Here is a 14,796-nt window from a genome sequence, read left to right as displayed (position 1 = left end):
AATTATCAGGGAAATGTAAATCGAAACTACAATGTGATACCACTTTGCTCCTGCAAGAATGGCCATAATCAAAAAAGAATAAAAAAAATAGATGTCTGCATGGATGTGGTGAAAACACTTTTACACTGGTAGTGGGAATGTAAATTGCTACAACAACTATGGAAAAGAGTATGGAGATTCCTTAAAAAACTAAAAGTAGATCCACTATTTGATCCAGCAATCTCACTCCTGGGTATCTACCCAGAGGAAAAGAAGTCATTATACAAAAAAGAGACTTGTACATGTATGTTTATAGCAGCACAATTTGCAACTGTAAAAATACGGAATCAGCCCAAATGCCCATCAATCAATGAGTGGATAAAGAAAATGTGATACACACACACACACACACACACACACACACACACACACACACACACCAGGGAATACTACTCAACCATAAAAGGGAATAAAATAATTGGAAATAATGGCATTTGCAGCTACCTGAATGGAATTAGATCATTATTCTAAGTGAAGAAACGCAGAAATGGAAAAGCAAACATCGTATTTTCTCACTCGTAAGTGGGAGCTAAGGTATGAGGACACAAAGTTATAAGAATGATACAATGGACTTTGGGAACTCAGTGGAAAAGGTGGGAGGGAAGTGAGGAATAAAAGACTAAACATTGGATACAGTGTACACTGCTCGGGTGATGGGTGCACCAAAATCTTAGAATTCACCACTAAAGAACTTATTCGTGTAACCAAACACCATCGGTTCCCTCAAAACCTATTGAAAACAAATAAGGAAGAAAAAAAAGACATCAGGATGGAAAAAAGAACATAGTGAAATTACACATAAATACAAAAGACTTTCCTTCACCTTCAATTCTCTAAATTATGTTTTATGGATGAAACAAAATTATACTGCTATCTGATGTTGTTTATAAAACAATTTAAGACAATTGTATTACAAGTGGGAGAGGGTAAGGGACATAAAGGTAGACATAGTTTCTACATTTTGTTCAAATTGGTAAAATTATGACATCAGTAGACTGATAAGTTATATGTATATATTGTAATATGTAAAGCAACCACTAAAAAAACTATACAAAGAAATACACTCTAAAACATTATAGATAAATAAAAATAAAATTACAAAAACGTTCAAATAACCCACAATGACATATTAAAAAGAAAACAGTTAAAGGGAAAGCAGAATAAGCAGAAAATAATAAAGTAGAATGACTGAGTTAAGCCCCAACGTATCAGTAGATTACATTAAATGCAAATTGCTTATATATGTCAATTAAAAACAAAAGTTGGCAGAGTAGATTATAAACGACTCACATTGTCTACAAGAAAATCACTACAAATAGAATGATACAGGCAGGTTGAAAGTAAAAGGGTGAAGACATATATATCATATAAACATTAATCAAAACACAACAGGAGTAGCAAACATGAATTAAAATAACCCAGGATTGGCTATTTAATATCAAATAAAGTAGGCTTCAGAGTACATAAATTTACCAGAGAAAGATGTTATATAATAACAAAATGGTCAATCATCAAGCAGGCATAGCAATCCTAAATGTTTATGCACTAAATATGACAGCAGCAAAATATACCAAGAAAAAACAAACCAATTCAAAGTATAAGAAAACTAAAAAAGAATTGAAAAGAGAAACACACAAATCCATAATTATAATTGGAGACTTTACCACCACTCTCCTAACAATTAATACAACTAGACAAAAATCAGCAAAGACTTAGAAAACTCAACAGCACCATGAACAAATATCTAATTGGCATTATTGAATACTCCATCCAACAACACGGTTCTATTCAAGCACCCATGAAACACACTAAGACAGATCATATAAAACAAACCTTGATAAATATAAAATTATTGAAATCACACAGAGTGTTTTTTGTCGATGATGGAATCAAACTACAGCTCGATAACAGAAAGATAACAAGGAAAATCTTCAAACATGTAGAATTTAAGAGCATATTTTTTTAAATTTCAGAGACAGCACCTTGCTCTGTCACCCAGGCTGGACTGTAGTGGCATGATTATGGCTCACTGCAACTTCAAACTCCTGGGCTCAAGCAATCCTCCCACCTCAGCATCCTCCTAACAGCATACTTTAATTCATGGTCAGAGAGGAAGTCTGAAGGAAATTTTTGAAAAATACACTAAATTGAATGAAAACAAAAAATGCAACATATAGAAAAACTGGTGTAACACAGCTAAAGTAGAGTGTAATGAAAGGAAAATTTATAGCACTTAATGTACATATTAGAAAAGTATAAAAGTCTCCTGCCTCAAGAACACAGAAAACACAGAGCCAAAAAACTCAAAACAAGCCAATGGAAAGAAATAATAAGGATAAGAGCAGAAATGAAAACAATAAGAGAATGAATCCTATCAATGAAACTAAGAGCTGATTCTTTGAAAAGATCAATACACTTGACAAATTTCTAATAAGACCAACAGAAAAAAGAAAGAGAAGACACAAATGACCAATATCAGCAATGAACAACAAATTATCACTACAGACCTCAAAAGGATAAGGGAGTACTATGAGTAAACCTACACATACATATTCGACAACATTAATGAAATGGGCCAAATCCTAGTAAAGTAAAATCTACCACAACTCGTACAACATGAAAATGACTATTTGAATAGCATTATAGCTATTAAAGAGATTCTGTAATGTAATAACTCACAAAAACAAAATCCCCAGTTCCAAATGGTTTCACTGGAGAATTCTGCCAACATGTTCAAAGATGTAATACCAACTCTACACAAACTCTTCCAGAACATAGAAATGGAGGGAACACTTTCCAATTACTTTTATGAAGTTACTGTATCCTTGATCCTAAAACTAGGAAAGTCAATATAAAAATTAAAACTACACTATATCCCTTATGCGTACAATAATAACAAAATATTGTCAAACAGAACCACTAAATATAAAAAGAAGCGTATATTATCAACATGTAGGGTTTATGCCAGCAATGCTAACACAATATTCAAAATGAATCAATGTAAATCACAATAATAACAGACTAAAGAATAAAAATCACATGATGATATCAATCAAGACAGAAAAAGCAATTCACCAAATTCAATACCTATGCATGACGAATACTGTCAGAAAAATGGGAATATAGAGACCTATCTAAACTTGGTAAACAACATCTATAAAAACATACAGCTAACTGTACTTAATGGTATACTGTATACTGTTATACCAAAGATTGAATGCTTCCCCCTAAGATTGAGAACAAGGCAAATTTGTTTACTCTCACCATCACTAGACAAGATAGTCATGGAATTTCTAGCCAGTGTAATGAGGAAAGGAAGGAAATAAAAGGCATATAATAAGAGAGGAAGAAAGAAAACTGTATTTCTTTTTAAATGACATGGTTGTCTATGTAGAAAATCTCAAAGAATCTAAAACCACCACAAAAAACTATAAAAACTGCAACTAACAAGTGTATTTAATAATGTCTTACGATACAATTTTAGCACTCAAAATTTAACTGTATTTCTATGTACTAGCAATGAACATATGGACACCAAAGTTAAAAATACAATACGATTTACAATTGCTCAAAAAGAAAACGAAGCACTTAGGTGTAAATATAACTAACATGTATGGGACTTCTATTTGGATCTTCTTTTCCTTCCATATGCAGATAACAGTCTCTGACAATAAACTATTTTTACCATCAGCTAAATGCAAATTATTTCCTTAGTTAATTGTTCATATTTTGAAAACACGCAGAGTGGGAGATGTGCATGAAAAATATGTTTTTATTTAAAAATTTCTTAGATCCAGAGGAATATTTATTTTTTATGCATAGAAAGTTAAAAGGTTTCTGAAAGATTAAATATGAATTATTTTATTTATGATTAATTTGAAATCAAAAGGGTAATGTGCCATTTTATTTTGCTCAAAGATTAACCTTCTTCAGTATTTTAAGAATTGGGATATATTCTGTATGCTGTGGTTATTAAAGAAATTCATAAAAAAAGGAGAATGGCAAAAATGTTGATAGTCATAATCAAACATTATCATTCCATCACACCTAATAATAATTTGATGTTCTAGTGAATGGTAGCTGGTGTGCTTACTGTTTACTATTATTTACTGCCAGAGTTGGTAAGGTTAGATGTTAACTTAATACAAAATTGATGTTACCAATAATTTTTGCCCACTTGGTATGAAAATGACTTCTATGTGGTAGAAATGATTACCCCCAAAGCAGCATTTTTTTCCCCATTGAATGTGTACACGTGCATTTGTATGTGTCCTCATATCCTCCTTTGAAACAGCTTTGCCATCCTTCGCCTGCTAGTTTTCTCCTTAATGAGTTAAATAAATGTGATCTTTTGACACATTCTCAATATATGAGAGTCAGGTGTTCAGAGGTTTGAAAACTAAACTCTGATGTAAAGGAAAAAAGAGGGTTTAGCACATGTGGGGCTGTGAGCTTTCACACTGAGCTAGCATGGAGAGGATGGGTTTCAGGCCTGTCTGTGGCCATTCTGCTCTAAGGGGCAACATTAGCCCATATGCTTGCTAATGCTTTCATTGATATTTATTGTGTATCTGTTATATATACAGAATTGCTAGGAGGTGCAACTGTAATTTTGGTTATTTTAATATGAATATATTCTGTTAAAATTTTTCTTTTCTTTTTTTTTTCCCTTGCTTCTCCTAAATATCACCACATAAGGGCTTACGGACAATTCTGATTCATGGACTTAAATTATCTTAGAATGTAAATTACACTGGAGGACTGGGATCATATACTAGACCATGGTATTCTGGAAATTCATTAGTGTTTCTGTTCAGTGAAAATGGTACACTGGCTGTGTTGTGTGCAGAAGAAATATTGAGGCTGGCAGAGTGTTTATTTCTCTACTTGACTGAAAATAGATTTCTGGGACGGACCTACTTGCTCAAGAATTTGAACCTCTAAGCCCAATTTTAGAAACCTAGGGATTTTTTAAAAAAGAAAACAGATTGGCGGTCAGAGCAAGAGGTGGAAAAGAAATCTCCACTGATCGTCCCTGCCACAGCAAGAAAACCAATTTAACAACTATCTACACACAATAAAACCACCTTCATAAGAACCAAAAATCAGGTGAGCACTCACATTACCTGGTTTTAACCACACATTGCTGAAAGAGGCACTGAAGAGGTAAGAAAAACAGTCTTGAATCACTGATGCCACTATTCTCTCACACCCTTAGTAGTGATGGCGTGGTGTAGACAGCAGCTTTATGCCCTGGGGAGTGGGAGAGCATAACAATTATGAGGCATTGAACTCAGTGTGGCCCTATTATACCAGAAAAATGAAACCAGACCAAACTCAGCTGATACCTGCCCACGAAAGAGCATTTAAACCAGCCATAGCCATAAGGAATCACCGGTCTCAGCAGTCTGAACTTGAATTCCCACAAGCCTCATCACTGTGGGCTTTATAAAGTGCTCTAGGGCTCTAAATTAACGTGAAAGGCAGGTTAGGCCACAAGAACTGCAACTCCTAGGTGAGTGTGCTGAACTGGACCCAGAGTCAGCAGACTAGAGGGGCATAAAAAAAATTATGATTATTTCAACAGATGCTGAAAAAGCACTTATAAAGTTCAACATCCCTTCATGATAAACACCCTAAAAAAAGATATAAACTGAACACATCTCAACATAATAAAAGCCGTGTATGACAGACTTATAGATAGTATCATACTGAATGAGAAAAAATCAAGAACGCTATGAGGATGCCCACTTTCATCACTGTTATTTACATAGCGCTGGAAGTCCTAGCTACAGCAATCAGACGAGAGAAATTAATAAAGGGCATCCAAACTTGAAAGGAAAAAGTCAAATTATTCTTGTTTGCAGATGATGCAATCTTATATTTGGAAAATTCTTGTTTGCAGATGATGCAATCCTACATTTGGAAAACCAAAAAAACACTGTTCAAACAGATAAACAAATTTAGTAAAGTTTCAGGATACAAAACCAACATAAAAAAATCAGTAGCATTTCTATATGCCAACAGTGAACAATCTGAAAAAGAAACGTAAAAAGTAACCCCATTTACAATAGCCACAAATAAAATCAAATACCTAGGAATTAACCAAAGAGGTAAAATATATTTATAATGAAAATTATAAAACACTGATGAAAGAAATTGAAGAGGACACACACAAAATGGAAAGGTATTCCATGTTCATGGATTGGAAGAATCAATATTGTTATGTCCATACTACCCAAAGCAATCTAAAAATTCAATGCAATCCCTATCGAAATACCAATGACATTTTTCAAAGAAACAGGAAAAAACAATTTTAAAATGTATATGGAATCACAAAAGACCCAGAATAGTCAAAGCTATCTTAAACAAAAAGAACAAAACTGGAGGAATCACATTAGCTGATATCAAATTTTACTACAGGGCTACAGTAACCAAAATAACATGGTACTGGCATAAGGACAGACACATAAACCAATGGAAGAGAACAGAGAACCCAGAAACAAATCCACACACCTACAGTGAACTCATTGTCAACAAAGGTGTCAAGAACATACATTGGGAAAAAGATAGTCTCTTCAATAAATAGTTCTGGGAAAACTGGATATCCACATGCAGAAGAATGAAACTAGACCTCTCTCTCTTATATTAAAAATCAAAATGGATTAAAGACTTTAATCTAAGACTTCAAATTATAAAACTACTGCAAGAAAACACTGGGGAAAATCTCCAGGACATTGGTCTGGGCAAAAGTATCTTAAGTAATATCCTACAAGCACAGGCAACCAAAGCAAAAATGGATGAATGCGATTACATCAAGTAAAAGTTTCTGCACAGCAAAGGGAATAATAAACAGAGAGACAACCCACAGAGTGGGAGAAAATATTTGAAAATTACCATCTAACAAGAGAATATATAAGGAGTTCAAACAACTCTGTGGGAAAAATATCTAATAATCTGATTTTAAATTGGCAAAAAATTTGAATAGATATTTATCAAGAGAAGACATACAAATGACAAAGAGGCATATGGAAAGGTGATCAACGCCACTGATCATCACAGCAATGCAAATGAAAACTACAATGAGATATTATGTCACCCCAGATAAAATGGTTTATGTCCAAAAGACAGGCAATAAGAAATGCTGGTGAGGATGTGGAGAAAAGGGAAACCTTGTAAACTGTTGGTGGGAATGTAAATTAGTACAACTACTATGATAGAGAACAGTTTGGAGGTTCCTCAAAAAACTAAAAATAGAGTTATCATATGATCCAGCAATCCCACTGCTGGGTATATACACAAAAGAAAGGAAATCCGTGTATCGAAGAGATATCTGCACTCCCATGTTTGTGGCAGAACAGTTCACAGCAGCCAAAATTTGAAAAGCTAGCTGAGTGTCCATGAACAGATGAATGGATACAGAGAATGTGGTACATATATACAATGGAGTACTATTTAGCCATAAAAAATGAGATCCTGTCATTTACAACAATGTGGACTGAACTGGAGGTCATTATGTTAAGTGAAATAAGCCAGGCACAGAAAGACATCATCATATGTTCTCATTTGTTTATGGGGTCTAAAAATCAAAACAACTGAACTCACAGAGAGAGAGTAGGATGGTTACCAGAGGCTGGGAAGGGGAGTGAGGGGAACAGGGTAGGTGGGGTTGGTTAATACGTACAAAAGGAAAAGTTGAAAAGAATGAATAAGATCTAGTATTTGCTAGCACAACAGGGTGACTATAGACAATAATAATTTAATTGTACATTTTAAACTAAAAGTATAATTGGATTGTTTGTAACAAAGAACAGACACTTGAGGGGAGGGACACTCTATTTTCCCTGATGTGATTATTATGCATTGCAGGCCTATATCAAAACATTTTGTGTGCTTGATACATACATATACTTATTATGTACCCAGTAAAGTAAAATTAAAATTAATAAAACACCATATATAAACTTAGACACTTTTTAATTGATCTCAGTAACATGTATTAAGCAGAAGTGAGGAATAGTCTCTGAACATTAGAAACATTAGAAAGTGATGGCTTTGTTTCTAATACACAAGTTAGAAAATACAAGCTCCACAATCTTGTATTGTGGAAGCAATATTTGTTTTAAGTCCTAGCCTTCATTTCCTCATCTTGTGTTAATGGAATTGTATCTGCAGCCAGAGAAAGAGGTTTCCAGTGAGTGAGTATTGGCAAAGATTCTAGGAAAGTTTGAGTTTTACCGATGAAACAGTGGAATGCAGACAAGATTCTGACTGGAGTAGCCCAGGGGAAGAGCTTGTCAGATAAAGCTGAAAGGGAAATTCCTTACCTGCTTGTCTAATGGGGTAGGTATGGTACTTATGCCCTTAATACCTTATAACCATCAGTTCAGTACCAGAAATGCATGCAACTTGTTTTCTAGTTTGTTTTTTAAGTTTGTATTAACAAAGAGAGGCATTAAAATACACGCATCATCTCTTGAGGCGTGATGTAGCCATTCATCTTCACTGCCATGAGAAATCACCCGACAGCTGCACCTGCACCTCCTTCTGTGCAAAAGCACCTTTGTTTGGCAGAAGACCCTCCAGAATCCAGGAAAAAGTCACCTTCCTCTACGCCCAGTTGAATTCCTAAATCAGTACAATGCAAGATCCACTGGTTGAAAAGAACATGAATGAGATAAATTTTTCCACCTCATGGGAAGCACCCCCAGGGACTTGCTCTGGCATCTGACCCTGTGGGGAGGCAGCAGCCCTGGTTAGTGGGTGGGCTCAGTGGCTCCTCTTATATGCTGTTGGGTCAGCAGAGCAGCTGGAAGCCACAGGGTCACCTCTCCTTTCATACCAGCAAAGGTACATTTTCCTCAGTGTTTGCCCACGGGCAGGAACATATATTTACTGATGACCAAATCCGTTTTCCCAAAGGTCCATGTGTTTCTGAATTCAGAATTTTGGAATCTAGTAAATTGCTTATCATCAAATAACTTATTTAAAGAGCTAGGCAAACACTTAGGGAAAGACTTTCCAATTTCTCACTTCACGTACAGTGTGAGATGCTATTTATATATGCAAAACTGGTAAGCATGTTTATACACATCTAATAAGAATAACTTGAGTTGAGCAACCCTAAGATGCTAGTTTGTATTATCCTTTCTAAATGTGCGTGGCCCCTCTCCACACATAGGCAGTTTGAGGCAGGGACTATATTTTGTACTTTTTGCCTTTAAAGAGCATGACCCATAGCAGGAGCTACTAATGAGTGTTTGATTATCATAATAATAAATTAAATGTAGGTATTTTGCCATTTTATTTATTTATTTTTTGAGATGGAGTCTTGCTCTTTTGCCCAGGCTGGACTGCAGTGGCGTGATCTTGGTTCACTGCAACCTCCACCTCCTCCCAGGTTCAAGCGATTCTCCTGTCTCAGCCAACTGAGTAGCTGGGATTACAGGCACCCACTACTATGCCTGGATAATTTTTGTATTTTTAGTAGAGACGGGGTTTCGCCATGTGGGCCAGGCTGGTCTCGAACTCCTGATCTCAGGTGATCCACCCACCTTGGCCTTCCAAAGTGCTGGCATTACAGGCATTACAGGTGTAAGCCACTGTGCCGGGCCTATTTTTGTCATTTTAAAAATGTATTTCTTCACCTTCAGGTAGAGTCCCAAATCTCAGTGGTCATCCCCACGTGGAGAAGCTAGGCGATGCTGATGGCTTCTAGGGAGTGAGGTCACTGGGAACCAAGCCCTCCCCTGCAGCCCAGCGCTGCATCCACTGCAGTATGGGACCCTTGAGCCACTGGCTGGGACATCTGAAGAGGACATCACTTTGCCGGCATGGACGGCGAGGGTCACACTGCCCAGCTGAGAGTTGCCCCTCAAGCAGCACCCTGTCACCATTCCAGAGGCTGTGCTCACCAAATTGCCGTGGTCCTCTTGGGAAACAAGGAACTGAGCTTAGCCCATCTCCGATCTTTCCTCCTGGCAAGGACTTTTGTGAGGTCTGTTCTGTCCCCTACTCCTCGGCCATAGCCATGTCCCTAAATGGGCTGGTTTGAAGGAAGAGCCCAGCCACTCAACGCCCAGCCTGTTCTCAGCCCCTGGTTTTGATCAAAATGCAGTCATGCCCAAGAAACTAGGAATCTGTGTTTTTTTTTTTTAAACTGCAGTGAGAGACAAAGAGCTGCTTCTCTTCATCAACCAGATATTTCCCCTCCAGACATTTGCTACTGCTCAGAGATATTACGAGCCAGAAAATTCACAAGGCCAAATCAGAGACGGGGGAAATTCCTCTGAATGTTGGTGAGTGGAAAATGAATCCTGCTCTGATGTGGAAAACGAAGTTGCTGCTCGGTCATTATTCCTGTCAGCATTCCAGGACAGTCCTTGTCATTAAAGCTGCACTTTCATCCTGTCCACAAACTCAAGGCCACACAAAAGTAAGGGACTGCCCAACACTAAGTTTCTTTTATTTTTTTAAGGGGAAGGGGGTCTCCTCTTTAGGGAAACAGTATGTTTAAGTCAAGCAAAGAAGTTAAAAGTATGAAAACCATCTCTGAGCATTTTCCTTTTCCCCATCTCCCCCCATCCACTCTTTCAACCGTCAGCACTAATTTCTTGTTAACAACCTTGCACTAATACAATGCAACATTCTCAGGCCTGGAATTTGGTCTTTCAAAGCTGGTTCCGCTCCAAGTTCTCTGTGACCTTTCATTACTTTTCTCCACACCCCCTCATCTGAGCTGTCCATGTCTAAATGGAACCTACAGTTCCCAGAGAGAGGAGAGAAAGAGAGACAGATGGAGATAAAGAAGACGAGAGGGAGACAGAAAGGGAGGGAGGGAGTGACATAGAATAATCAAGGAGAAAGAGAGGGGGAAGAGAAAAAAGAGAGACAGAGAGGGAAGGAGAGAGAAGAAGAAAGAGAGGCAGACAGAGAGGGAGAGGAAGAGACTGAGAAAAAGTCAAAAACAGACAGCTAGGGCAGGGGGTGGGGGCGGGGGAAGAGAGCATGAGTGAGTGAGAGAGAGAACTGAGACGACCAGGCCAACTTGAGTGTCTCCTGTTATGACCCAGCTCTGGAGGCCACACAGCATCGCTTCTACCACATTCCACTCCACCCCACCCCACCCCAGGCAGTCGCCAAGATTCTAGGGACAGAGTGGGAGAGTGAAACGGAGAGGCAGAGAGAGAGAGAGTGTGTGTGTGAGAGAGAGAAGAAGAAAAAAAGAAGAGAGAGGCAAAAAGAGAGAAAGTCAGAGCAAGGCAGAATGAGAGGAGACAGACAGAAATAGACACAGAGAGACAAAGTGAAAGAGTGAGAGAAAGACAAAGACAGAGAGATAAACCGAGTCCGTAGGAAAGCAAAGGAGAAAGACAGTGACAGAGGCAGAGAAGAGAGAGAGAGAGGACATGCACGGGCAAATCCCAGTTTCCTGTGGGAAAGGGAAAAGCAGAACCAGTGTGCCTGGAATTACTGTTCTTCCCCAATCTATCATCCTCTTTCGTGTTTTGATTGGAAACACTGTTGAGATGGAGCACCTATGAGAGGTCATTTTCCTGGCATGGTCACAGCCTCATCTGGGCAGCTCTTAGCTCTTGGGCTCCTGCCCCAGGGCAGGTCTTCATGAAGCACTCTCTGTCACCAGCAGGGGTCTGTCCAACTGCATCGTGCTCCTGAGGACCCTTGTGCCTGGGGGGTGTCCACTCTCACCTGAGGGAGCAGAGAGTCTCACCAGCTCCCTGAGGGAGCAGGGCTGAGGGAGCAGAGAGCCCCACCTGCCCTGCTTCCTTCTCCTTGTCCTGGCCATGCAAATGTTCTTCTCAGGAGGACAAGGAGCTGCTGAGGATGGAGAGTCTGATCAGCACAGTGTCAGGGACTCCAGGCTCCCACAGTTTACCCTGGAGAGCCCCACAGGCAGAGATTCTCTTAGATTCACGAAGAAAAAGAGTGGCCATTCAGGATGGCAGGTTCAAGGCTGAGGAGTTCTCTCTTTTGGGGGATGCCAGTTATGATTTTCATTCTTTAACATACATTCAAACATGGGAAACATGGATAAATAGGCATTGCCACTATCACTTCATGGGTGACTTGAGAACTTTGGAATAGGCAGAAGGTATGGCCTCCAAACCTGCTATTTTCTTTTTAATTAGACAATAGAAGTACTTAGGGAATAAATTTGCTGTTTGTTTTCAGTGCTGACACATGAACAGTGAAGGGGTTCAATTGTGCTGCGACCAACTCCTCTCCTCACCTGACCTTGACCTTGGCTCTGCTGGCACTATGCTACCCAGACTGGGTCATAGTGATGGGCCAATTATAGTCACCCGGTGTCTCAGCCACATACCACAGTATCAGGCAGTCACAGCAAAGGAGTGGCTTTAGAATATGTGGAAGGATCACCCCTGTGAATACGACTCTGTTTCCTGAGCAGGACAGGCTGGAAGTTCACGTGTTCCTGATGGCCACCTGGCATCTCTGCATATAAGTCCAGGGCCATTATTGAGGATGGGAGAAGTTGTCACTGTGACTGAGAGACTGTGGCTCTCCAAAGAGTGTCTGCTGACAGGGACCAGCCTCCTTGGAGAGTAGAATGGGTCATGGCACTATGCACTTTTGGGGGAAAAGAGCTTTATTTTTTAGAGTAAACTTGTGTTGAAAAGAATTCTACCAAAGCAAAGACTGAAACCTATTTCATACTGAAATCTTACTTGTCTCAGAAAAATACTGTGCAAATTATTCTGCAATCCTGAAGGTGCCCTGAAAATGAGTACTGCTTGTTCCAAGTTCTCAGATACCACTGACTACAGAGAACGCCTAAGGAGAAAGACCTGGAACCTACAATTCCCATGTGCCACTAGAGAATAAGGGAGGCATCAAAAACTAGCCTAGTATTTTTGGGGGACAGAGTCCAAAACTGAATCCCTCATAACTCTGTAAACAAACACATGCTTCTTAATGTCTACCTGATAATACAATGTAAGAGGGCTGAATAAAATCTTGTGTTATATCACCTATAGTGATATTCTCTATAAAACAAAACAAAACGCACCACAAGCCTGCAGTAACCAAAACAGCATGGTACTGGTACCAAAACAGAGATATAGACCAATGGAACACAACAGAGCCCTCAGAAATAATACCACATATCTACAGTCATATGATCTTTGACAAACCTGATAAAAACAAGAAATGGGGAAAGGATTCCCTATTTAATAAATGATGCTGGGAAAAGTGGCTACCATAAGCAGAAAGCTGAAACTGGATCCTTTCCTTACTCCTTATATAAAAATTAATTCAAGATGGATTAGAGACTTAAATATGAGACCTAAAACCATAAACACCCTAGAAGAAAACCTAGGTAATACCATTCAGGACATAGGCATGGGCAAGGATTTCATGTCTAAAACACCTAAAGCAATGGCGACAAAAGCAAAAATTGACAAATGGGATCTAATTAAACTAAAGAGCTTCTGCACAGCTAAAGAAACTACCATCAGAGTGAACAGGCAACCTACAGAATGGGAGAAAATTTTTGCAGTCTACTTATCTGACAAAGGGCTAATATCCAGAACCTACAGAGAACTCAAATTTACAAGAAAAAACCAAACAACCCCATCAAAAAGTGGGCAAAGGATATAAATAGACACTTCTCAAAAGAAGACATTCATACAGCCAACAGACACATGAAAAAATAAATGCACATTGTCACTCGCCATCAGAGAAATGCAAATCAAAACCACAATGAAATACCATTGCACTCCAGTTACAACGGCAATCATTAAAAAGTCAGGAAACAACAGCTGCTGGAGAGGATGTGGAGAAACAGGAATACTTTTACACTGTTGGTGGGACTGTAAACTAGTTCAACCATTGTGGAAAACAGTGTGGCAATTCCTCAAGGTTCTAGAATAGAAATACCATTTGACCCAGCCTTCCCATTACTGGGTATATACCCAAAGGATTATAAATCATGCTGCTATAAAGACACATGCACACGTATGTTTACTGCAGCACTATTCACAATAGCAAAGACTTGGAATCAACCCAAATGTCCATCAGTGACAGACTGGATTAAGAAAATGTGGCACATATACACCATGGAATACTACGCAGCCATAAAAAAAGGATGAGTTTGTGTCCTTTGTAGGGACATGGATGCAGCAGGAAACCATCATTCTCAGCAAACAATCACCAAGAACAGAAAACCAAACACCGCATGTTCTCACTCATAGGTGGGAACTGAACAATGAGATAACTTGGACACGGGAAGGGGAACATCACACACTGGGTCCTATTGTGGGGAGAGGGGAGGGGGTGGGGGGAAGGATAGCATTAGGAGATATACCTAATGTAAATGACGAGTTAATGGGTGCAGCACACCAACATGGCACATGTATACATATGTAACAAAGCTGCACATTGTGCACATGTACCCTAGAACTTAAAGTATAAAAAAGAATAAAGTATATTCTGACAAAAACAAAAACAAAAACAAAACAAACAAAGAAACAAAAATGGCCGGGCATGGTGGCTCACACCTATAATCCAAGAACTTTGGGAGGTTGAGGAGGGCAGATCATGAGGTCTGGAATTTGAGACCATCCTGGCCAACACGGTGAAACCCCATCTCTACTAAAAAAATACAAAAAATGAGCCAGGCGTGGTGGCACATGCCTGTAGTTCCAGCTACTCTGGAGGCTGAGGCAGGAGAATTGCTTGAACCCAGGAGGCAGAGGTTGCAGTGAGCCCAGATCACGC

The 14,796-nt window shown here is 38.9% G+C and overlaps 1 long non-coding RNA gene across 1 annotated transcript in view; it reads right to left on the bottom strand.

Annotated features, from left to right (window-relative positions):
- Positions 1-5,171: 5,171 nt before the first annotated feature.
- LOC139358865 (uncharacterized) overlaps positions 5,172-14,796 on the bottom strand; it is a 54,717-nt gene continuing 45,092 nt past the window's right edge. Inside the window, exon 3 of the long non-coding RNA XR_011614381.1 lies at positions 5,172-5,292. This is a non-coding gene — a long non-coding RNA (uncharacterized lncRNA). The remainder of the gene's footprint in view (positions 5,293-14,796) is intronic.

Source organism: Macaca nemestrina, chromosome 15 (genome assembly GCF_043159975.1).
Source record: "Macaca nemestrina isolate mMacNem1 chromosome 15, mMacNem.hap1, whole genome shotgun sequence".
Classification (NCBI taxonomy): domain Eukaryota; kingdom Metazoa; phylum Chordata; class Mammalia; order Primates; family Cercopithecidae; genus Macaca; species Macaca nemestrina.
The sequence above is the reverse complement of the archived record's forward strand: the minus strand, read 5'-3'. Positions and strand labels throughout refer to the sequence as shown.